General features: G+C 31.6%; 1 protein-coding gene across 1 annotated transcript in view; it reads left to right on the top strand.

Moving 5' to 3' along the window:
- The window catches only part of KCNH8 (potassium voltage-gated channel subfamily H member 8), a 306,005-nt gene that overhangs the window by 21,816 nt on the left and 258,073 nt on the right, over positions 1–26,116 (top strand). The window lies entirely within an intron of this gene.

Here is a 26,116-nt window from a genome sequence, read left to right as displayed (position 1 = left end):
TGCTTTCATTGCTGAGTTTTCAGATAAAATGAGCAATGTCCCATTAACCGAGAGTGAAACATGGCTCTGGGTTATCTATACAAAGAGAGAAGCTGAGATGGGTTTGAAATCTAGAATAACAACTCACAGGTAATTTTGCTGTGTTTGTGTGTTGGTGTTAGCTGACTGAATTTTCTCTGCTTACTTAATTTTGAAGGATCTTCATTCTGAATGTGTATAGGAACTAGACAGTGTTTGCACTCAAAGTGTGACAATAGGGTAATCTCATCTGAGTATAACAATTCCCTTTCTCAGTTATGTAGGAGGGAGTAGAAAAGACTTCTGATCTTTGTAGATAGTTGCTGTCTGTCAAAGGGATTTCTAAGTAAAACATCTTTTTTTTTTCTGGTATTTGTTACTTCATAGTAATGGGAATACTTTAACTACCTTACTGGTTGGGTAAGTTACAGAAGAGCACTATTACTGTAAATCATGCATCTACTACATGCTTTATAATGTAATTCATTTTTAAAAATTCACTATTTTCCAGGAGAGGATGCCTAGCATGGGAAGTGGAAATGGAAATTTCCAATAGTAAAGTCTAGAGAATGTTATAATGGAGAAGTATATAAAATTCAAAATGACTTGATTTTTGTATAGTAAAAGTTTGTACTTTTAGTTAAAAATATTGCAAAAGGAAGAAAGAAATGTGCCAATGTACTCTTTTGAATCAGACACCAGTCATTTTATGTTTTATTTTGTAAAGCCATTGACCAACTAGTCAGAATTAGTCTAAATATAGTAATCTAGAAATACTCTGTTCATATTTAACCAAAAATACATGTTCTCCAGAAGTGGTTGATTTGAAACATGCATGATAACTATTTTTATTATTTTATCAGTCATGCTTTTTCTTTGTACTCATCCTTCTATTTCATATTCATCCATAAAATGACAATATGTTATACTTTATGTGACTCTAAATAGTTGAGATGCTATTTTGTGGTAATATTTAATACAAACTCCTTGAGGACATAAAGACTAATTCTTACACACTTTCTAGTATATTTCTTCTGGAAATACTGTAATATCACCTTTTCATCAATTCTAAAACAGTATATCATGATTTTTCTGTTGATCATATATTTATCCACTTAAATGTCATTTAATTGTAAAGGCTATAAAGGCTGACTGTAAACTGATTTGATTCTCTCTATGACATTTCAGAGGGGGAGAAAAGTCTGTATGTTATTTATATTTACATTTAAATTCAAATACCAGTTCCCATATAGTACTCAGACTTCACATTATGTATTTTCCTCTACTAATAATACATTTTCAGCAGCTATGTGGGAGTTTAGGATCAATTTAGCTACATTAGCTTGTTTAGAAATAAAGTTACCTAAAATGATAGAAATTCAAAATATAATGTGAGTACTTCCTCTGATACTTTCCTATTATAATTTTCTCAGAAAATGTATGCTGTTGAGTTTGGGTGAAATAGTTGTTCGCCTCTTGTCCTTTAATATTTCCCCCTGAGTTCACTCTCAAGTAGTTTCAGAAGTCTTTTTTGGTAAAGCCCTGAAACAGACCTGAAGAATTATCTTGTTGCAGCTTCTTATTTGAAGATAAGGAAAATGAGGTTTAGAAAGGCAACAAGACTTGTCCAAGGTCACACAGCTGGTTAGAAACCATCCTGCTTAACCAGTGACATGTCCATTCTATGGGTGAATAAGTGAAATTGTAAAGAATATTTGACTTTGTGACTCCAAAATCTCCATAGGAAATGACCTTTAAGATAATAAACATTGCAGAAGTTATGAGATTTGCTTGGACAACAGTGACTATAATGCTAACTTTTTATTTTACAAAGTATTTTTTTTGAAACAACCATTTTGTAGACATTGTAAAATTGAGGTTAGACAAAGGTAAAGAAATGAAAATGCAATTAAAAAATACCCATTAAGTTTTAAAATACCATTCTGAGTCTTCCAGATTTCCTATAATAGGCAGTACCTTGGTACAAGTTGTCCTACAAGAACACTCTATGATTTTTTAAAAATTAGATACTAACATCTTTGAGTATTGGTTGGGTATAAAACCTTATACTAAATGTTATGCATATTCTATTGGGCAGCTCTGTTTTCTCAGTTTAGAATCTTTCCTTTGCTCTCTGTAGCAAAAGTGACTTTTAGCATCCATCCCTGAAGGTGGACACAAGGCAGAGAAAGAAGAATCACTTTTTAATTTTAATCTTGGCAAGTTAAAATTACCTCACTGAATCAGTGTTTTGGAATTTGGGTTAAGGTTCCAATAAACTGACAAAAATTGCTGCTAAGTTAAATATATGTATTCCATATGGCATAAATTTGTTGTTGTCTTTGTGGATAGTCATATCCTGGCCATATAGTGAATTTTCCTTCTATAAGCTTATAGAAGTTCATCCAGCAATATTCCAGTGCATTTCTTTGAGGGCAGAAATATGAATGTGGGCAGAGCACTGTTCTGTTCTTGAAAAGTACTTTCCCTGAGCACTTTAGCTCACAAGAATCTCTCTCTTTTTCCCCAATCCACAAATTCTTCATTTTACATCATTCTGTACTACTTTGTAATATATATAACTTAACTTGTCATGTTGAGCTACTCTAAACTCTAAAAAAACTTATAGTGGTTAATTCAGATATTTGTTAACTTGTCAAGTCAGAGCAGAGATTCATTCAATATGCAATTATCGAGCACTTACTATATGCCAGACACTGTTCTAGGTACAAGGGATATAGCTGTGAATAATTCAGGAAAAGCCCCCTTCCTTCTTGAAGCTTATATTCTGATAGGTTGGGAGGGTATTCTAAACACACAAATAAAATGAACTGAGAGAGACATACATGATATTAAGAAAATATAAGAGAACTGGGGAGAAAGAGATGATTTTTTTAGATAGGATGATCATAAAAAGTCTCTTTAAAAGTGATCTTTAAGCCAATTCTTAAATAATGAGAACAAACCAGCAATGCAAATATTGGGGGTGGAGAGGGAACATCGAAAGCAAATGTGACAAGGCTGTAGATGGGACAGGGTGGATGGGATAGTGTCATATGAAACAAGTTCTTAGTGATAAGAAAAGACCAAATCATGTAGGGCTACATAGGCCATGTGGAAAAAAGTTTGGATTATGTTTAAGTTGAAATAGGAAGTGAGTATAAGGTCTTAAGAAATGGAGTGATATTATTATTTTGAATGTATTGGGAGAAAACATTATAGATGGACATGAATGGAAACCATCTCTTCATATATTTTTTTATTTTCTACAGATCTGAATGGAAAGGAATCTACTTTGTAGGTCCCTTTGGGTCATGCGTGTGCACATGTATGTGTGAATGTGTGTGCATGAGTGTGTTTTGGGGAGGAGTGAACTTGGGTTACTCCTCTACATGCATGGATTATCATAGATATGAGAGGCCTGGGGTTGCACTGAAGGTCAAAATGATCCTGATGCCCTGAAAGAACACTAGGCCTTGAAGGAAAAGATAGATTGTATTTGAGAAAGGAAATCAAACTGACAGGATGGAGCAGGCATTAGGCCATTGAAAGGAAGAAGAGCTGATCTGGGCCTGGGCAGTCAGGGAACTCACTAAGATAGGTGTGGGTTGAAGGCCACCTTAAGATAATTTTAATGATCACTATAAATTTCCATGTTTTCTTTCTTTTTCCTCCTTTTGTTGAGCCGAAGGTGATATGACCTAGACTGGCGTGGTCTGATATTATGTAGTCACATAAAGTACACATATCTACTTTAAGTATCTTGTCATCTATTGTTTCTAGCAATTTCTAGTTTGTACTACTACTCCACAACCCCTTATCCAAAACCCTCAAGGCTATGTGTGTTTTGGAATTAAGATTTTTTTCAGATTTTTTAAAGATAATGTGATGCATATGCTAGATATTATCTAACTCCCTATTGGAGTCTGAAGTGATATTCTGTAATCAAACAATATTTTTGAAGAAAAACACACTGTTATTCACACAGTATGGGAAACAGGAATATAAATAGACATGCATCAGTTCAAATAAAGTTTGCAGATAAGAGAGTCTGTGCTAAGCTTTCTAAAATATTCTCATTTTCCCATTTTTTTTTTTTTAAATTTTGTAATCCAGAGATTTTTACTAAGAAGAAAATTAGGTTTAGAGAAGTTAAGTTACTTGGTAAATAGTTGGGCCAGAATTCGAACACTGCCATGGCTGACCACAAATTCTCTGTCCTTAGCCACCACATGATATTATTTGTATAGAAATGGTGATTCCTGCTTACAAGTATCTGCCTTGTATGTAAAAGCACATGTGTATTGAGAGATAGTGTAAAGGAACTACAGTAAATGATGACTGCTAAAAACTTTAAAATCTAACCTTTTTCTGGGATGAAGATTATTTCTCTATAAATTATTTTATACTATTTCTAGCATGGCACCAACCATAATATTAATAATGACAAAATTATCTTGTACTATTTTGAAGATTTCATTATGATAAATCTAATTAATAACTTCATTAAAGGACTTAATTTTGATAAATGATTTAAATTATGATACATTTTAAGAACTACATTTTCTCCATTATCTCACTAACAGAGAAAGTTTTGCATATAGATGAAAGTAATCTCATTTATTTGAACAAAACTTAAGAACATAAATTCAGGGAGTTGTTTAGGCTGGAGGCCTTTGTCTATACTGAGTACTTACTCTGCTGGAACTATCCAGCTACACGGTATGGGGCCCTGCAAGCAAGCATGGGATAAGACTATTTTCGTACAACAGAGACTTCTCTGTTTAATTAAGAACATTGTTGAGATGGAAAGTGCTGGAAAGATCTGAAAATGCTGAGATCGTGGTTACTAGAACATTTGGCATATTTTTAAGGTGGCAACCACTTGATTTTTTCTTTCCTAAATTTCTTTTAAGCCTGTTTTCTATCTTAAAAGTTATCAAAGAAGTTAATAGAAAATATTCTTCCTTTCACTGAAATTTAATACACACTTAGTTTGACCAGCACATACTGTTTTGAGCAGAAAATGTTATGCAGTTAATTTTTTTCAACATTACCTATCATTTTTACCTATCATTACCTATCATTATTATTTAATTTCATAATTTTATTTCAGATTATTCTATTCTGTGTGTATGTTGATGAGTTTGTGAATGTGTGTGTGCATTTTCGTGTGTCCGTGATATGCAGTTGATCCTCATTATTTGCTGTATTATATTGTTATATTCTATAACGTTCCCATGAACACTGAATTAACAAATATTAAACCAGTGCTCATAGCTTGCTGTCATAACATTTTTGTCAACTAATCAATACATAATTTTATTTTACATATGTTTCCGTTTAAAGACACCTTATATAATAGGTATTGTTGATTCCTTAACATTGAACTCATGACCAACAGCACTGTAATTCATGCCTGAGCGAAGCTTACCTAACATATTTCCTCCATAAGATACATCACAGCCTTCTATGCTTAGGAGCAGTAGACAGCACTAAACTTGGTGACCATTTAAACAGCAAAATCACTAACTGAAAGGACAAAAATTTGAAAAGCATAGCACTAAATAAACCTTGAAGAGGATACTTGTTTACAGTATGAGAGCTGAAACAAGGAGATAGAGGTGCCTCGTTCAACCTCAGGTGGGGGACATGTCAGGTTACTCAAATTTTTCAATGCTCTGTGCACATCTGAATGATCATGAAAGCGCCTCAACTATTGATTTAGTGATTACAAATAAATTTTAGTAAGTAGGCAAATTCACAAATAAGGAATCTACAGATAATGAAGATTGTATAAAGATGCATCTATGACATGTTTTGGTTAGTAGAAGGTGGAAATTATTTCCTATTATGTTCTGTCTTTTAATTTATAATACTTAGTGGATAGCCAAACTTATTCTGTTTCCACTTGTTGTTAGTTACAGGAAAATATCTCTAAGTGTAATTATTATTTTCTTTTATATACATGTTTATTAAACTTGAGTATTTAAGTGCATTTATATTTAAATACATGAATGTTATTTGTATATACATAAAGACAGAGTGCAAGTGAGAGAGCAAGAATGAAAGAGAGGAGAAAAAGGACATGTAAATGTGCGGAAGAAAGTCATTTTTAAAAGTAATGAATTTCCTAATTATTCATATGTTAGCGTAGCGGCCTGCTTAACAATTATTTGAAGTACATAAAATTGACTTAACCTCTTCTCTTTACAGACAATTAAATTGAAAAGCTTTCGTAATTAATATGATCTTAACATTATTTTAAAATACAGTTAATGGGAAGTCATCCATCTTCTAACATAGCTAATTCAGTTTTTGCTACACTTATAGCTCCTGAATTTGAACATATTATTAAATATAAAAAGTGCTGCTTTGTTGTTGTTTTTTTTTCTCCTTAGTATGAAAGTCAGTGGAACATTTGCTTAGTCTATTACCAATTCAATTCTTTGTTTTATCAAAATTAATTTACAATTTCTAGTAATACTGAATAGCATAGGAAAGTAAATACAATAATTGGATTCCCTTTACCAGGAAAACCTGCATTTGATTATTAATAACATCTAGAATTGAGGCCCCTTGAAAATAAAATAAATTCACTGGTTTGTATCATATTTTGTACTTAGAGATTTTTCATTGCCATAACTATGGAGAACAGAAATGCTTGGTCATTTTAATCATTTGGTCCATTTAGAAAAAAATAATCAGTAATAGGGAATAAAAGGTGAGTGCTCTGTCAATTTTCTATTCTTTAGGCTCTAACTCAATGTCTCAAACATCTGTTCAACAACTACTTATGCAAATCATTGTGTTACATATTATTGAGAGGGTGCCAAAATAGAAGCATGAATCTTTTCTGTCTCAAACCACACTACAGCGAGAGAGGTAAGACTGGCTTAACTAGAACCCAGTGAAGAATGAAGAATTTATATAAGAAATAGCAACACAAGCTATGAATTAAAAAATAAGGAGAATAGAGAATGGAGCATTTAGATTAAGACATGTATTCTGAGTAGAATCTGTTAGGTAGAAAAGGAGAGTGTGGTTCTTCGACAGACTGCTGGAGCAGGACATTCTTGATAGTAAATAAATAGTAGGGTGGTAATTTCCAAGACGGTGTGAATGGTAATTTGGACATAATTGTTCACGTATTGAAAGCTAAATAATATGGTTGGACTTTAATAATAGAAAATAGGGAGCTATTGCAAAATATTGAGCTAGTCAAGTAAACTCTTTAAGAGCTAAACTCCCTCTAGCAATGGAATTTAGATGAATTAGAAATGATGAGAGACTAGAGGCAAAGAAACCAGTAAGAAATTTTGTTAAGGGTATCGAGGACCTGAACCAGAGAAGGAAATTTGAAGTAGGAAGATGGGGATGAATGTGAGAGACATTGTTGAGAAAGAATGTTTGCAATGTAATAAATACCTTCCAGTTGGCAGAGAGATTTTTTTGCCCCAAACATTGAGTTTTTGTAGAGAATTTACTCCTAAAAATTGCTATTCTGTTTTTACTTGGAGTGAGGAAATGTTTATTATTTGTTTCTCTGCAGATTTGTCAAATGTACTTACCTGTGGTATTAGATACTATATATGAATTATCTATTTTTAAGCACAGGGACAAAATAACCTTAAAACTATGCCAATTAATAATTTTATCTCTATTAGTCATTCAGAAGGTATTTTAATATTATGGGCCTTAGTGTGAAAATTAAGAATATCAGTTATTATGATACTTTATTTTCTATACCACTTCTGATTAATGGAATTCAGAGGAAGAAATTACAGTGATAAACTCACTTAAACAGCAATGTACAGTAACTTATTTCAATTATCCAGTATAGAAACAACTTTTGAACTCAGTTTTGTCACCTATTTTGTTGTTTTGAAGTATATCTTTCAAAGTATTCAGAATCATGGTTCTTAGTGAAACAATTATGAAAGCCACTGTTGAACTGACTAATATCATCACTGGGAAAGTAGGAGGCTATCAAAACGGAAGATTAATTTTGGCCTTAGGAGTATTGCGCTTTTTGAAATTATCAATTTACAGGGTTATTACAGGAATAAGCAAGTACCAGTTTCATTAAGCTTGACTCTTATAAAAGTAGTTTCATTTTGAGAAGAGTCATATGTCTTCTCAACTTGACTTCAAACATTCTAAATTATTATTGTGGCTTTAAAACCTTGTTCACTGTACTTATAAAGTTAGTACCAAGAAGTTTGTCTATATTTTTACTTTGTCTTGTTTGCTTTTTTAAGTCCTCCCAGAAGACTATTTAACAGGCTATGAAGATGTACTGTTTGTAAAATACTTTGTCGGAACTTATTTTTAGATTGTCACATAATTAAAATATATACTTCATTTAATACTTATGCTAATAAGTGATTGCCTTGTATAATTTTACAAAGTGACTACAGAAAAAAGATATTGGTTAAAGAAATGCAATAAAATAGAAATTAAATTCTTTTAGTTCAATAGAGACATGAATATAACATGGTAATATAAAAGATATGCAGTTTTGGGGATGGCCAGAATATTATCTTAAATATAAACTAAGGATTAACATCTTTATGATGTATTTTTTCAATAACATGGTATACCTTTATGTGTTAAAATTTATTTTTGTGAGCCATTCTTAGTCATACTAAGACTGAGAGAATTTACCTCCAATAAACATTAGAAAAATAACTTAAATGATAGACTTTTTCAAGAGAAAAATTGAACCTACAGGAGTCATGTGCTGATCTTTTCTCTGTTTATTCTCATATCTATTTCTTGTCATTCTCCTGCTTTGTTCTATATTTCATTCAATTTTAGAAGTTAGAAAAAATAAACAGAATAAAATTAAAGAAAGGAAGAGGAAGAAACAAAGAGGAACAAAGATCAGAAATTTTCAATGTAAGTATAAGAAAGAGATGATCACCAAAACCAAAAATTTGGCTTTGTAAGGAAATTAATGATATATGACTATCTGTCAAGATTAATCTGGAAAAAAAGAGAAAGAACAGAAGGAAATGAATTTGGATAAAAAGGGGCACAAAAATGTTTTAAAATCTCTATAATTTCTATGAGTATCTTTAAGTTAATGTACTTATGTGAAATAGATGACTGTCCATAAAATTATAAATTTCCAAAATTAACTCAATAGATACAAAAATTTTATCACCAAATAGCCAGTAAGAAATGAATTAACTCAGAAATGTTCATTCTCTTCTTTCATTGCCCTCTGTCTTGCACAGAACACAGAAATTTTAAAGCACCCATATTTAAAGAATAGATAATCACTGATCTGGGGAAATTGTTTCAGCAAAAAAGAGAACAAGTAAATCTCCTTAACTTAGAAATCTTGGTAGAAAACTGGACAAGGATAGTAATAGAATGAAAAATTAGGGACCGATTCCTTCTGAATATACAAGCATGTAAATACTAGCAAAGTAAATTCAGTATATCGTGTGTGACATTTGTATAGAAATTGACCAAATAAGTGGATATCCGTAACCAGGGAAAGTATGGTTTCACACCAGAAGAAACTGTTAATATAATATGCTACATTAATGAGACTCTATCTAAACTGCAAATAATGGCAAACATTTGTTGTTTCTTCTCCCATCAAGAAGTGGAATCTGTTCTTCCCACCTTTGAAGCTGGGCTTGGTCATGTTACTTGCCTTGGCTGTTGAGACATTAGCAAATATGCTAAAATAGGCTTAAATAGCGCTCAGGAATTGGGTCTTCCCCTTTCTTATTGCTTAGAGCCCTGATACCCTCCTGTGAAGAAGTGTGTGCTAGTCTCCTGCAGAATGAAAGGACAAAGGAACAGAAGCCACAGTCGTTCCAGCTGAGCCTTCATAGGCCTGCCCGATGAATATAGCCTTATAAGTGAGTCTAAATGAGAGCAGTAGAACTGCTCTGCCAACAAACAGAATCATGAGAAAAAAATAAATCATTGTTTGTTTTAAGACACTAAGTTTTTTGGCATTTTCTTACTCAGCAAAGGCAAAATGATATGTAACACCTAATCTGATTCAGGAAAAATTTTATAGTTTTGAATATTCTTCATTAGGAAACACAATGGCAAAATAGCAGTATTTTAAATCTGATTAAATTATTCATCTAAAATTTCCAGTTAATATATTTAGTGGTGAAGCTTTAGAAACATCCCTATTAAAATTTGCAGACAGTCAAGAATTCTGCTATTACCTCTTCTATTTAATATTGTACCAGAATTCTAGCAATATAATATAATAATAAAAAGAGAAATGAACTATACAAATTAGAAAAGAAAATGCTGTCCTTAAATGGAGATGATGAGATTGTCTATGTAGGAAGCCCTGGAGAATGTAAATATCATTAGAACAACAACAAAAACACTGGAAATTATGCTGAAGAATAACAACAAGGTATGGAGACCTGTTCTTCCAGATGACAAAGTTTATTATTTATTAAATTACAGTAAGTAGATAATAAGGTAACGTGCAGGCATAAGAAAATGACCAATAGAATAGAAGACAGAACCAAGAAACAGATCTAGATATTTATAAAAACCTAATATAGGGCCAAGTTGACATTACAAATGAGTTGGGAAAGGGTGAACTATTAAATTATAAGTGGACTAAATAAATAAATAAATAAATAAATAAATAAATAAAAATGAAATATAGAAGGATATCTTCCTGATAGGGAGGGAAGCATTTAAAAATACACAGAAAACACACGCTAAAAAAAATTAACAAATGCAAATTAAATTAAATTTTAAAAATATTTAACAACCACAACAAAACCTCTCATAAACATAGTTGAAATGCAAGCTACAGACTGGAAGTAGATATCAGCCACACATATGGCTGACAAAAGATCACCTGTAGAATTTTAAAAGACCTTCTATTAGTCTAAAAAAGAAATGGGCAAAGGCAAATCATAGAGGAGGAAACACTATGGTAAATTAACAGAAGAAAAAGGGAAAGATGCTCAACCTCATTAGTCATCAAGGAAATGCAAATTTAAAAAATTTCACATCAATATGGCTATACATTTTTAAAAATATGAACATAACATGTATCAATGAGAATTTAGATTTTAAACATGTTTATGTTAGTATGAATTGAAACGGCCACTCTGAAAGAGCAATTTGACGTGATAGTAAACTTGAATATGAGCATACCTTTAAGAAAGCAATTCCATTCTGAGAAATACATTCTAGAAAATTATCCACTACCAGTAAACAAAGAGCTATATCTAGAATACTTGTTACATCATCATTTGTAATAGCAAAATTTACTGTAAATTGGATAAGCAAATTCTGGATGTAATCATATAATAAAATACTAAACTCCTAAGAAAATGAACCATCTATAACTGAATCTCAAAAAAAAAGTATGTCATTGCTTATATAAGGTTGAGAAATATGTAGAAAAACATATTTTATTTATAAACATGTTTCTATGTAGAAATAATATAATAATAAGCACAGGAATGATAAACACCAACTAAAGATAGTAGATACAGCTGTAGAAGTGATGGAATTTGGATAAACACTTTAACTGTATATGTAATGTGTTTTATTCAATAAAATCTAAAATAAAAATGAAAATTTTATTATTTAGTAAAATCGATTAAAGAATACAAAGACAAACAGACACAGAGAGGCAGCCAAAATGGGGAGACAAAGAAGCACAGAACAAAGCTCCAGAAAAAGAAATCACCAAAATGGAAACAGGCAATCTACCAGATGCAGAGTTCAAAACATTGGTTATAAGGATGCTAAAGAAACTTAGGGGAAGAGTAGATGAACTCAGTGAAAACTTTAACAAAGAGATAAAAAACATAAAAAAATGGAGATGGAAAACATAATAGGGAGCCAGTCAGAAATGAAAGATCCAATATCTGAGATAAAGAGTACATTAGAAGGACTCAACGGAGTAGATGAAATAGAGGATCGAATCAGTGACATAGAGGATGAAGTAGCAGAGCACACCCAATCAGAACAGCAACAGGAAAAGAGAATCCAAAAAATGAAGATAGTTGAAGAAGCCTCTGGGACAACGTCAAGCATAACAACATTCACATCATATGGGCACCAGAAGAAGAGAGAGAGCCAGAAATTGAAAATCTATTTGAAGAGATAATGATGGAAAACTTCTCTAACTTGGAGAGGGAAATAGACATACAACCCCAGGAAGTTCAGAGAGTCCTAAACAAATAAACACAAAGAGGCCCACACCATACACATCGTAATTAAAATGCCAAAGGTTAAATTCAAAGAATTTTAAAAGGAGCAAGAGAAAAGCAATTAGTTACCCATAAGATTGTCAGCTGAATTCTCGACAGAAACTTTACAGGCTGGAAGGACTTGGCACAAAATATTCAAAATGGTGAAAATCCAGGACCTACAACCGAGATTACTTTACCCAGCATAATTATTTATAATCAAAGGACAGATAAAGAGCTCCCCCAGAAAAGAAGTTAAAGGAGTTCATCACCACCAAGCCAGTATTACAGGAAATTTTGTCTATTCAAATCTTCCTCTGTATTTTAAATTGATATTTATTATTTTTTTTGTTTATTGAGTTATAAGTTATAGTCTGGATAAAAGTCTTAACCAGATACAAGATTTGCAAATATTTTGAGTGGGGCTTCATTATTACTGTGGCTCATACTTTAGGCAGTTAGTATATCTGTGCTCCAATAATTTCTTTGCCCTTTTTCTTTATAAAGATTTGAATCTTATGAAAAACATTGATTCCAACTCATTAGCACTCATGCATTCCAATTACCAGTATTTTTGTCAAAGTAATTATTTTTACTCTATGTATTTATTCCAAAAGTATAACCATAATTTAAAACAATCTTTGAAGTTTTCTCATGATTTGCATTCCTAGCCAGCATTAAACCCTTGCACACAGTGTACATACCCACACTAACATGTTCATTTTCTCAGCTACAAAATATGTTAATATTTTGCCAATTGCAGATGTCACTCTTGTGATAGTTGGGCAAACACTAGTTGGCAAGATTAGTATCTCATTGAAAATAGGGATTTAGTGAAAAAAAAAACAATAAAAATATTCCTAAATATGCTTTAAAAAACACTAGTAAGTAATAATTCTAGAAGTCAAATACTTCTAAAGGAACTAGATTAATCAGCATTAAAATTTGTTGGGGGTACATAACTCTTTTGAATCATCTTCATAGATTGCTTAGGAGACTTTGCTGCATTGACGCAATCCATGATGAGTGCATTCTCCCACAGTTTTATTTTACTGAGTGTTCCTCTTAAAAAAAGGAAAAAAAAAAAGAAAGAAAGAAAAGAAAAGAACAACTGGCTTGAAATGAATGTCCTTTACACTTGAATATGTCTTTTGTTTCATTTTCAAAAGTCTCTCCAAAAGAAAACCTTGTATAAACACCTGGCATTTCACAAATTATTGTGTAGCTTAAGGGCACTTTTCCTGGGCCTTGTCTTTTATTCATATGGTGAAAGGGCAGAGCATAAACAGATCACCTTTGTATGCTCTACCCTCACATGATTTAAGAGGTAGGGCAGGGAGAATAATACATATTCTTTGATGTATTCTTTTGTTCTGTTAAAGGATAAATTTTTTTAAAAAAAGAAAACTTTATAACATACAGATATAAAATAAACATGTGTAAAAGATTTTGTTTAACCTATTATTAAAGAGAGCTATGCAGATGTTATAAAGTTCAAAGGAGAAATCAACAAATCTCAAATTTATATGGAGCAAAGACAAGTTGAAATGAATCTATAAGAGGTAAAACTGGCTTTTTTACATGGAGGATGCTGAGGGCGCAGAGGATCGTGCGTGGTATTTCATTGGAAACATCCAGTAATCTTTTTTTGTTTATTCCAAATTTCTGCATAGCCTTAAACAGGGTTGTCAAATTTTTCTGTAATATGCCAGATAGTAAATATTTTAGGTTTTATGAGCCTTATGGTCTCCCACTCAACTCTGCTATTGTAACATGAAAGCAGCTGTAAACAATACGTGAACAAATGGGCATAGTTATGTTTGAATAAAATTTTAGTTATGGACACTGAAATTTGAATCACTTATTTTCATGTGTCATGAAATAATTTTTAAAAATTTTTCCCCAATCAAATTGGGATTATGGGCTAAATTTGGCTAACCTCTAATCTATAGGGAGTTACTGAAAAGCTCATAACTAAAATTGGCACACATTTTCTAAAGTATGTGATTTATGGTAATAAATTACCATCCATAGTAGTATAAATCTATGTATCTGTCCATCTATTATCTATCTTCTATCTGTAATCTATCATCTATCTATCTATCTATCTATCTATCTATCTATCTATCTATCTACTTATCTACCTACCTATCTATAAATATAAATAAGTGTAAGTGTGGCAATAAAAGAACAATAAAGTCTTATACTGAAAGAGCTGAAAAAACATGATTTGCTAAGTAAAGATTACTATATTATTTCACCCCAGTTTATCACCCACTCTGCTTACAATAGTCAACCACATATGATCAAGTCAATATGGCCTTTGAAAGTAAAGATCCTTTATCGTGAAATTATTCTCTTTTAGAATTTTTTTAAAATTACGCATAGAAAACAATCAAAACGATTCTGAGAATAAACTTTTATCAGCCTTCATATACCTGATGACTGAAGAACTGATGACTCTATAAATTGGAAACTGCTATATTATTATATTTTTATATATTTATTTTATATATTATCTATTATTACATTTTATAACTGTTACGAACATCCTAGAGTCATCAGATATATATTTGTGGGTCCATGAGTTTTTAATAGGGTTTTAAATATGTATTTTTGTGAATGATCTAATAAAATTATAAGCATATTGTCTATTATCTGGAATCCCAGTTTATGGCCAAATACTGCTATGCAATTTTTGTTTCTATACTTCTGTTTATCTTTTAGTGGGCTTTAGCCAACATTGTAAAGTGTAGTGTTTATTATAACATATGTTCAACTGTGATCTTTGGCTCCTTGTTGTAGGGTATACAGATATATTCAAGAGCAGGGGTTGGCAATCTTTCTGTAAAGGGCCAAATATTAAATATTTTACATTTGGGGGGGATCATAAGGTCTCCATCACAACTAATCAGCTCAGCACTTGTAGCAGGAAAGCAGCCGTAGACACATGAATGAATGAGTGTGGCTGTGTTTCAATAAACTTTACAAAAACAGTGGAGGGTTGAATTTAGCCCTTAGTTCATTAATTCCTATTCTATAGCATCTGATGAATTCTCAAAAGTCTAAGAAAAGTCAATCTATAATTATGCACTATCATAACAAAATTATACAATAAATTAGGACTAATAAATTTAGAAAACCATTATTTGCTTGACGGCATGATTTTTCCTTTATAGTAGTATAATTTAAAATAAGGTCATTACTAATGCTTTATGTTAAAGAACTCTAGGTTTCTCAAATTTGATTTTTAATAAAAAGCTCATTCTTGAAGAATATTAGCCTGCATTCCACAAGTTTTTTTCAACAGACTATAAATAGCTTTTCTGTTTGACTCAGTCATAACTCCCAGATATATTTGAGTAACTAAATAAATTGCTAACCATAGTCTTAGAAGCTGCATAAGACATACCTTTTCATGTTCATGTTGTTATAAGTGCAGAGTTTTTAGAATATCAGCCAAATGAAAGGTTTTGGGATGAAGAAATTTCATTGTTAAAATGCAATGGTAGGTCATTCTTTGATAGACCAGAAAGTTTAAAATCTTGTTAGTTCCCTCCAAATCTCTTTGCTGGATAAATGATTTGCAGAAATTATCAAAATTATTTTGAATATGTACTCAATGAATATTCAGTTGCTAAGTTGATTAATTTTTATGGATACATTTCTAAATATATTGTTTTATTTACCATTCTTGATGACTCTAACAAATGTTTCTTATGATAATTATTTAACTTATAGTAATCTCTTTTAAATTCTTTTTAAAGTCACTTTTGATTTTATATCTTAATTTAAAATATATTTTTAATTCTCAAGTTACATTGGTTTAGCTTGTTATTTATAAATCTATAAATCTTATAGCAATTTATGCTGTAGAACTACATTAATAGTTCTTTTATTTTTACATAAATTTTAGGTTATTGGCTCTTATCTTCATGACAATATTTTTAAAAAATTATATGCTTGAAAGGTAATTTTTAAAAAGTCAAAGGGTGACGTAATTCTCTTATAAATCTATTTAATATTTCAGAAGTTTATAATTCATATTCAGCAACTAAAACTTAGAGTAACATTACCATACCAAATCTAATTTACAATGACCATAACATAACTTTACCTATAAACGTTCCAAAGGAAATACGTTGTTTTTAAATGTAAATGGTTTTGCTAGTAATTACAAAATTGCAGCTGATATGCCATTTGGTGAAATATTGGTAAACTTATTTAAAGCCTGAAAGTATAAAAAAGTGAAATTGCAAAGAATGAGAAAGAACTAAAAAAAAGTCAAAAACAATTCCATCATAAAATTAAGGCTGATGTACTCATAACAGATCCATAAAAAGTATAGTCATTGACCATAATTTTAAAATAATTTAAATCATAAATTTAAAATTACAACATATTTCTTACAAGAGTTGATACATTTGTTAAATGTTGGTGAATACTTAATTAATTGGTTTTTGGCAAAACTGATCTACAGCCAGCAGAGATGGCCTAGTTAAGGGAGAGAAAACACCTTTGCTTGCCTGGAATGGAAAACTTAAGTTTGGGAATCAGAATCAATATTTCTGTGAAGTCCTGTGGGGAAGAAAACATTTAAAACTGGTGTTCATAGTTTTTTCATTGATTCAAGAAACTAGTACATGCTTTCTTCCATTTTCACCTACAGAAGTTCTAAGAGAAAAATTATACTCGCTGCACTTTTTATTGTGTCAGCTGATAACAAACCTTCCCCCTACTTCTCAGAGGAAATTCTAAGTCCCTTGTCATATATTCTCATGGAATAACCCTTTTTATGAATGATCTGCAAGTGCTATTTTTAAGTCGTCATCATTCCATTCTAATTTCTTTTAGGTTCTGACACTACAGCCAGTTAGAAGCATCATGGTTCCTTCATAGCAGTTATGAATTTTCTCTCTCTCTCTCTCTCTCTCTTTCTCTCTCAATCTCTCTTGCTGTCTCCTATCTTCCCCTCATCTTGCCAACAGTAGACGTTGAATGGATGCCTCAATATAGCTTATCCCACTCTTGGCTAGACAAGGCCACTTGTCTCCTTCCAGTAGATAAAAGAATTTTTCCTTACCCTAGCAGAAGTATTTTATAAAGAATAAACATCCAAGTAAAAGTAATATAACCTTTGATGAGATAAAAGGGATAGAATGTATGAACCTAGCTGCTTTGAAAGATTTTTTGTCCCTCCCTGGAATAACTTTGTAGGGGATAAGATACGCCTAATTTATTTATAGCCGAAGAAATATTAGCTGCATGCGTCAGAAGCCTAATCGCTTTAATGTGGAAGAAAATAGGATGCTGTTGTAAATTAGCTAATTTCTTAAAGCAAGACCTGGGAATGACAGTGTGGCACTAGTTTGTCTTTCACAATATATAGTGGTTGATAGAGTTTAGGATGGAGCAAAGAAATACTCATTTGCAACCTCCTCTTTCAACCCTTCACTTAAAATTTCTCAAACAAGAGCCTCATGAAGGTAGGGTGGCTTCTACAAGTTTGTATGATAGCTTTTTTCAAGTATGGTGAGTGAGTTTTATTTTTAAGGAAATAAATATATATAAAATAATGCTTTGATATTTATTAGTAAGTTGTTTTTCGATACTTTAATTTTCCTTAATTTTTATCAATCTGTGGACTAGATTATTTTAAGGAATTGCCATAATCATATCTTAAAATTTTTATAAGAAACTTTTATCTTGTAAAAGAAAAATAATAAACTGTCTATTGAAAAAAAATTTAAAATCCAAATTTAAACATGAACATACAATTCAAAAAGCACATACATGCATATAGACTAAAAAGTAAAGTCCTCCTTTGACTCTATGGATTTATACACACACACACACACATGCACACACACACACACACACATGCCATTATCAAAGTCTGCCTGGTAACTATATATTCCCTTCTGCAAAAGGTTTTAGTATGTATCCTTACATACCTTTGTTATGCATTTGAGTTCATCCCTTGATATTTTGAAAACTTTTTCCCAGTTCATATATTTTGGAGATCTTTCTATACTAGTAATATATATATATATATATATATATATATATATATACACATATATATTTATATAATGTTTCATTTTTAACACTTGCATAATATTATATAACACGGATAATTTATATAATGAAAATTTCATAGTTTATTCCATAGTATTGCTATATCATAATATATTCCATAGAATTGATATTTTTCATCATATTTTTCTTGTTCATTGCCATTTGAGTTTCAATTTTAAGTATTTGAAAATGCTATAATGAAACTAAGTTTATATATTTTGTTATACCTGTGCACATCTATAAGATAGAGTCCTAGAGGTGGAATTGCTGGGCCAGAATATACTCACAATTAATATTTTAATTCCCTCTACAATATTCCTGCTAAATAATTATAGTCTCACTGAAATTATATGGGAATATCTATTTCCTTGTAAACTTGCCACTGTTGTATTTTATCAATCTTAGAAATGTTTAACATTATAAACAAAAAGTGATATCATGTTGTTATGATTTTGATGTGTCTGATTAGTAATGAAGTTGAACCTTTCACACGTTCATGTTAATTGCTCATTATCATAGTTCTTATCTTTTTATATTAACTAATGGGCAGATTTAGTCTCTTTATTTTTAGATGTTAATTTTATTTTATGGAGTTTTTCTAAAGCATGGGAAAATTTTATTCCATTTTTTTCTTTGATTATATCTTATCTTTTACTTCTCTCTAAAACTTCTGTAATATGAATGTTAGACTTTCTATAGCTAACCGCTATGTCTTGTAACTTTTCTCTCATATTGTTCAACTCTTTGTCCTCTACTGTCAGACTGTCAGACTTTTGTCTACTACATTCAGCAGAGAGGTTCCATGCTCAGTCTTCTGTGTCACCAGTTTTTATCAGAATCAACTCTACTATTTAGTCCTCTATAGATTTTTAGTTTTAATTTTGGTATTTATGCATTTTTATAACAAGCTATTTATGTGTGTTGTATAATTTTTAAAAATTTGTTTATTCTCACTATTTTCTTGGATATTAGTTCTGAGGGCATTAGTTCTACTTCTTTTTAATCTTTCCCCCATTTTGTGCTTAAATTGGTTTATTCAAATTTCCCTTTGGGATAGTAACTTGTTACCTCTTTGCAAGTTATTGGTTTTCCTCCACAGGTCTCAGATTGTATAGTCTCGATAGTTTCAGTGTATTTCCACATACTGGATGACAATTGCTTTTTGTTTGGGAGTCAATACAAGTTTTAAAGATAAGAGTTTTGTCTCTGGTTATTGTTCAGATGAGAAAATAGTCTGGATAGTGACCTTCAATCAGTTCAAGCTTTTCTTGAATATCCTAGAAAATGTTTACCTAGGATTTTGTCTCATATTTCCAGTACCTGTGCCCACTGTTGGATTCTCCCATGTCGGAGTTTCTAGTTTGATAGAATAGACTCATGTTTGTTTTTGTTTTTGTTTTCAGGGATCAAAAATAATAGCTGCCAACCTTAAGAGTCAGCTACTCTCTTTGGTGTCCTACACGCTGTAACTTTTCTCTTGCCTGACAATGATCCAATTCTCCTTCAAAAAATGCCCTTATGTTAGGGTTACTTAAGGTCTTCTCTGGTTGAGAGAACCATAACTAATTGGCTTTTGATGTCAATTTGTTCCCATCTGCTTTATATCTTCCAGGAAATTAATAATTGCCTCAAATATCTAGTGCTCTTTTTTTATTTACTTTTATTTTTTTATTTGTTCTTTTCAAAGGGATTTGAAGAGTGAAGGGATTTGTTCAATAGCTCTCTTCTATCTTGATTTAAGAAGATTACATTTATTTTATCATTGACATAAACAAATGATGGACTCACTTTGAGTAATTGATTATATTTTTCCAAATTATTCCTTTATAGCTTTTTATGGAGTAGGCTTGGGTTTGTGGTTGAATTTTATTCATTATATTTATTTTCAAACTGCCTGATTCCAATAAAAGAGAAGACTAACTTGTTTTCAGTTAGAAATCCTTGTAGCAGGTATATTTAGTAATGGTCTGTGAATTTACTGGAACTGTAAGCCAATCAAATATTATTTGAGCATTATTTTTCACTTTTTTTAATGTTGTAACTATAGGATTACCACTGATTGTCATAAAAATTTTAAGATTCCCACATCATATTTTAGAAAGATTCATTTATAGAAGCACTGAAACTTTCTCATTTATAGCCATCAGTAATGAGAGAAAGAATTTAATTTGAAAACTGAGGCTGATCCTATGCAAGGATTATTTTCATTACCTATTTGACTGAAAGTTTTAGATTCTTAAATATATGCCATTTTTAAAAAATAATAAAAGGAACATGTTCTAATTCTAATATTTAATAAGTCTTCTCTTTGCAAAACCTGTAATTCAGGGCTATGTGTGAGAATTGAATATTAATGTAATTTAGCAAGTTTCTGCACAGAGAAAAATAAGAACAATCTTCTGTATCTCCATGGACACTAATCTTTTCTTGCCTCGAGTCATATTGTTTTCTCTCCTCAATGTTTTTCTTCATCATTTTCCTTCGCATTTAATTTCAGAAATATTTATTCAGTATCTCATAGGTACCAGGCACTGTGTTAGTTACAAAGATGAATAAATAAGCCATAATTTTAACATCATGTCTTGATCTTTATGTGACTGTAAATTCAAATAATAATGGTAGGTATGAACATGTTCTGTTAAGTGCTGTGTAAATATAAGGTACCATAGAAGGTACAAGTAAGTACAGAACTGATTCCATTTAAATTAGTCCTAAAAGCTTTCAGATTATTGTCTTAAGTATTGAGTATTAAATTGAAGATAATTATGCTATTGCAAAAGGAGAATCCTCAAAGAAAGAGCGGTTTCACTGAAGAAATTTTGCTTTAACTTTAAAGCTGAAAACAATTTGGGGAACTTATTAAGTATTAACACTTCTCTCTTATAGTTTTTGTTTTGTGTTTGCAAAGATCAAATGAGAGTGTAGGTGTGAAAGGTTCTGTAAACTATAAAGTGCTATATAAACATAAGGTGCTGTTATTGTGAAGTAAATATAAGGTGTTATTAAAAGTATGGAACAATTTAGATAAGGCACAGAATCTGGCTTCAATGGGTCATTCTGGGACAGGAAAAGACAGGAGAGTAAGTCTTAAGAAAAATTATAACTACCTATATGTTATATTTTGAAACATGCTATAATGGATTGTTTCCAAAAATATCTTCTGTCTACAACCTGTATGACATTTGAAATTCACTTAAAGAAACTGGCAATTGCTTTTGTTTGATGCTAATAGTAAATATACATTCAAAAGTAGTATTTTTATAATGCAGTGGTTTAACATTTGAAAGTATTTTACTGCATTTTTATTAGATCATAATAACATTTTGAGTCAAGTGTTGTGATGCTGTTTTTATCTTCGTTGTCTTTATTGTTCCTTTTTTATTGATGAGGAATTAAGAATCGACAGTTGAATAAACTATCTCATAACCAATGTGTGACAGGCTTAACTCACAGTATCGCTGTTTTCTTTCTACTCCATCATGATTAAACCCCTAATAAAAGAAGTGTTTATTAAGCACCTATCATAGAGTTCTGGAATTTCAAAGTCTGACAGTACAGTATTTTTCATAGGGCCCCCAAATTGATTGGCAAGACAAATCTAATGGGTTAGGAACAATTAAAAAAGGTCATAGATGGTGTTTGATTTTAAATACTAAATTGTGTGGTAAGAGCTTTGACAATTTAGATAATAGAGAAAATAGTATGGGTTGGTATAGGTCAGGGAATGCTTTGTTAAGGGGTGGGAGTGTCCAATTATTTTTAAAAATTAGATGAAAGGGCCCTTTTATGGTAAGTTAAAAGCATTAAGAGGAAGGCTGGCATCACTGAAAGTGATAGTAAAACTGATTAATAAGACATAATACACTTTAGGGAAAAATACCAATAACTCCCATAATCACGTTTCCCTAAACCTCATAAGCTATGACCATAGAAACACTTAAATCCTCTCTTACTAGCTCAAGGCCCCCAGGGAGCACCCCCATGCCTTTTCCCAACTGTCATCACCTACCATTGTACCCACTCACAGGCTACTGCCTGCCTCTTGCAATTCCAAGACTCCAGTGTGTTCATTTCTCTTGCTGGTTCTGGCATTCTAGGCATTTCTCCCTTGATTCTCGTAGTTCTGTTCTTCCTCAAGGTATATCCACGCTGACAGAGTAGATGAATCAGAGATGGATTCACATTCTGTCTCTTCTCCATACCCAAAAAAGAACCTCTCTTTGGTTCCAGCACCCGGAGAGTTCTACACATTGCTTTATCATTTGATATGGAGCATTTATTACCCTTTTTGTATTTTGATGGAAATATAAGCATTCTTTAGCAACACACTCTTCCTAGTGATCTGATTATGTGGTCTTTGTACTCTTCATCATCTTAAAGCTATCTACAACTCTGTGAATTGTAGATAACTAACAGCAATGCAAATTATTCTTATTTATAGATGTACAAGTTTTTTCTGATGTACGTTTTATCTGATGAGGTTAAAGTGACTTCCTTTCCTCACTGTGGAAGAAACCAGCTTTTAGTTTTTTTGTAAGTTCATTTCAACATTTCTTATCGTAACCTATATGTGTGGTTCTTTAGATTCTCCTTTGAACTAGTTATAACATCTGACTGGTTATTACATTAATTAACAAATTAAATGTAATCTTTGACATCTGTGCACTGTAAATTTGTCTGAGAGATTTTATCTTTTAAAAAATGATCCTTTAACAATCTCAGTTTACTAATAGAAAATATTACACTTTAGCCGCTAGTGACATGAACATAGCTAATGATTGGTAGATGTACAATTTAAACCCAGATTTTCCAACTTCAAATCCAATAATGTTTTACAGGAAAGGGATTATAAGTAAAACAGGGATCTTATCACTTCTGTCCAATCTATAAAGTAGTGTTTTAAAGAGCTTCCTGCTTCTAGTATCTTTCCCCCTTATTTTACTTTATAAACTACTGACAGATTATTATTCTGAAACAATACTTTGTTAATTTTTCTTTGGCCATTTCTCCCAATGACTTCTGTGATCAGTTAGAAATATTTTGAATTTCTAACTTTAGAATTTAATTCCCTCACCCATATCTTGCCCAATATTATCTCACAAGCAATATACTTTATACTTACTTATTTTTGTTTTCTCTGATTTTGTTTTCTTTATTATAAGGCCTTCTTCCACTCTGATTGGCCAAGTCCAGTAAATCCCAAAAAGTCAATTCCAATCAACTTTCACTTCTCCCATAAAGTTTTCTCAAGTCTGTCTGGCATAGAGACATTGTTCCTTCCTTTGAAGGTACAGCATGTGTCTATCCAGCTATTCAGCCATCGATCTTGCAATTATTTCTGGAGCATATAAGCATTTATGTACTGTGTTCCTAGAGGCAATGTGGTGCAGTAGTTAAAAACATAGGTTTTGGAGCCAGGCTGCCTGACTTCAAATTTCAGTCCCCAGTTCCTCCCTCTAGGATCTTGGGAAAGTTATATAGCTTCTTATTGATTTGGTTTCTTCACCTCTGGCCAGATAATGAGAGTTCCTATCCGATTGTATTGTTGTGAGGATTACAATGAGTTAATATATTTCAAGTATGTATACATATATTTGGTTCTAAGTATATGTTGTATAAAACTTTATCATTATTGTTGATTTTATTTCTATTTTACTCACTATTGGCTTATGTTCCCAACAGAATTTTAAGTTGAAGAAAGAAATAATTTCAAAAATTTGTACAGTGTATGTCACAAATTTGATGCTCAATCGCTTGGTAAAGGGGAACTACTGAAGGCTTTTGAATAGGGTTTTATGTGTCAAAGGCATTGTTTAAGCATCATACAGCAAGTATTAGAAAGGCTGGATCCAGGACTACTGTAGTCATTTCAAACATGCAATAGTTTTTTATTCTGCTCCAATCAACAAACATTTATTGAGTATTCATCATGTGCCAGACATAAATATAAATTATAAAGGTTCAGAATGAACAAGTAACTATTCCAATTTTTAGAGCACTTAACATCTAGTACAGGAAAATTAATAAGTAAATAAATGGGGCAATCCATTACTGAGCTTTATAATCGAAGCACATGTAGACACAGAATATTGTTGGAAACATAGGTCATGACAGACATAGTTTCTCCAAGGAGATGATTCTTAAGCCAGCCTTGACATTGGGAGGTAAAGGTCCAGGAGTGCTCTAAGCAAGTAGGGCGAATTCGTGGATGCCAGAACGAACATGGCAGTGTAAGAGAACTGCAGTGGACTTGGCTATGCCACAAAACAAAACTGGAGAAGTAACAGGGCTTTATTCATCTGTGAAAAAAAGATTTAGATCTTTTCCTATGGACAATAGAGAAAGTGTGGAGATTTGAATTTCTATAATAAAAGATCAATAAAATTTTAGACTTTGTGATTCTAAGTTATGCTTCATTGTAATATTACAGAAATAAGGATATACCTTGCAGGAGCACAATTAATGTGATAGCAATCCCCCAACACTGAGAACACAGACTTTCCCAAAGAAAAATAATAACCAATGACAATTTCTACTACCCATTGATGTTTTCAGTGTTTTCTTAACAGGAAAATACACTGCATTTGGTTTTTAGAGTATCTCTTAGAATATAGAATCACATTAAGTATGCCATAGCTTTTGAGATAAGTTAGCTGTCTCAGTGAGAATAGGGATTTGCAGAAATGAGAGACATCTCAGAAAATATGGAGAAAAAAGAGATGGGAAGAGAGAGGTTGCAAGCAAGGCCATTACCTGGAAGAGCCACAAAGTAACCAGAACTTCAAAGCAGTGGATGGTGGCAAGTGAACAGATAATGAAGACTGTGTGGCTGACCAACAGCTGCCTATTATCAGCCTCATGTTTATGGAAGAAAATTATAAAATAGAAAACATGCAGTAGGAAAGGATAGCTTGACATTTTGAAAGCTGTTTTTACTCTCTCCTCAAATATTTAACTTCTACCACACTGCATGTTCTTGCATTCATTGTATTGTGTCATCCTACTAATATATCAAGTCTGATAGTTAACATCACTAATCAGGTTGAAATAAATCATGTTACGTGTTAAACTGGGCTTAATTCTACCTTCTCTTTTTGTCTGACAGGGTACTTTTAGAACAATAAGATCCACAAATGTCAGAGCACAAACCAACCTTCATTATAGAAGCAATTTACTAATGTTAGATAAATCATGATGAGAAACAAAGGACATCACATCCTAAGAGGCAAACTTTCCAATTATCTAACAAAAGAACACTCCCTCAAATGTGTAAATATGTATTCTTAATTTGTAATAATAAAAGATTTTATAGCTGCTGTATAAAAATTATTATTCATGTAATTCATGCAGCAGAAATGTGCTCATGTAGTTGCTGGGAACAGTTCATGTGTACATATCATATACCTATATACTTACATAAAATAAAAAATATACACGAAGATACATATTTTAAAAAATCATTAACAATGGATACCTGTCTCTGACCCTCAAACAAGAACTAAAATCAGTTAAATATGTAAATCACCAAGTCTTGTTGACAAATGACAGATTTGGTAATAAAGCAAAGTACTGTGCAATACAATAATACTGTTTTAATTTAAAAAATGAGTAGTCCAGTCTGTCCTGATGAGCTATTATTCAGCTGATTTTATGATTCAGTGTCACAGTTAATAATGGAGTTCCAAGTAGGATCTTCTTTAAACTGTTTTGCTGTAATCTTTAATGTGATATGAATACTTTCATACCATTTTTTTATTGTGAAATTGAAAAATATATGTCTCATTCAATGAGTCAGTAGGCCTAGTTAAAAA

The sequence above is a fragment of the Pteropus medius genome, unplaced genomic scaffold (assembly GCF_902729225.1).
Source record: "Pteropus medius unplaced genomic scaffold, Ma_sr-lr_union100, whole genome shotgun sequence".
Classification (NCBI taxonomy): domain Eukaryota; kingdom Metazoa; phylum Chordata; class Mammalia; order Chiroptera; family Pteropodidae; genus Pteropus; species Pteropus medius.
This window is presented reverse-complemented; position numbering and strand designations above follow the sequence as displayed.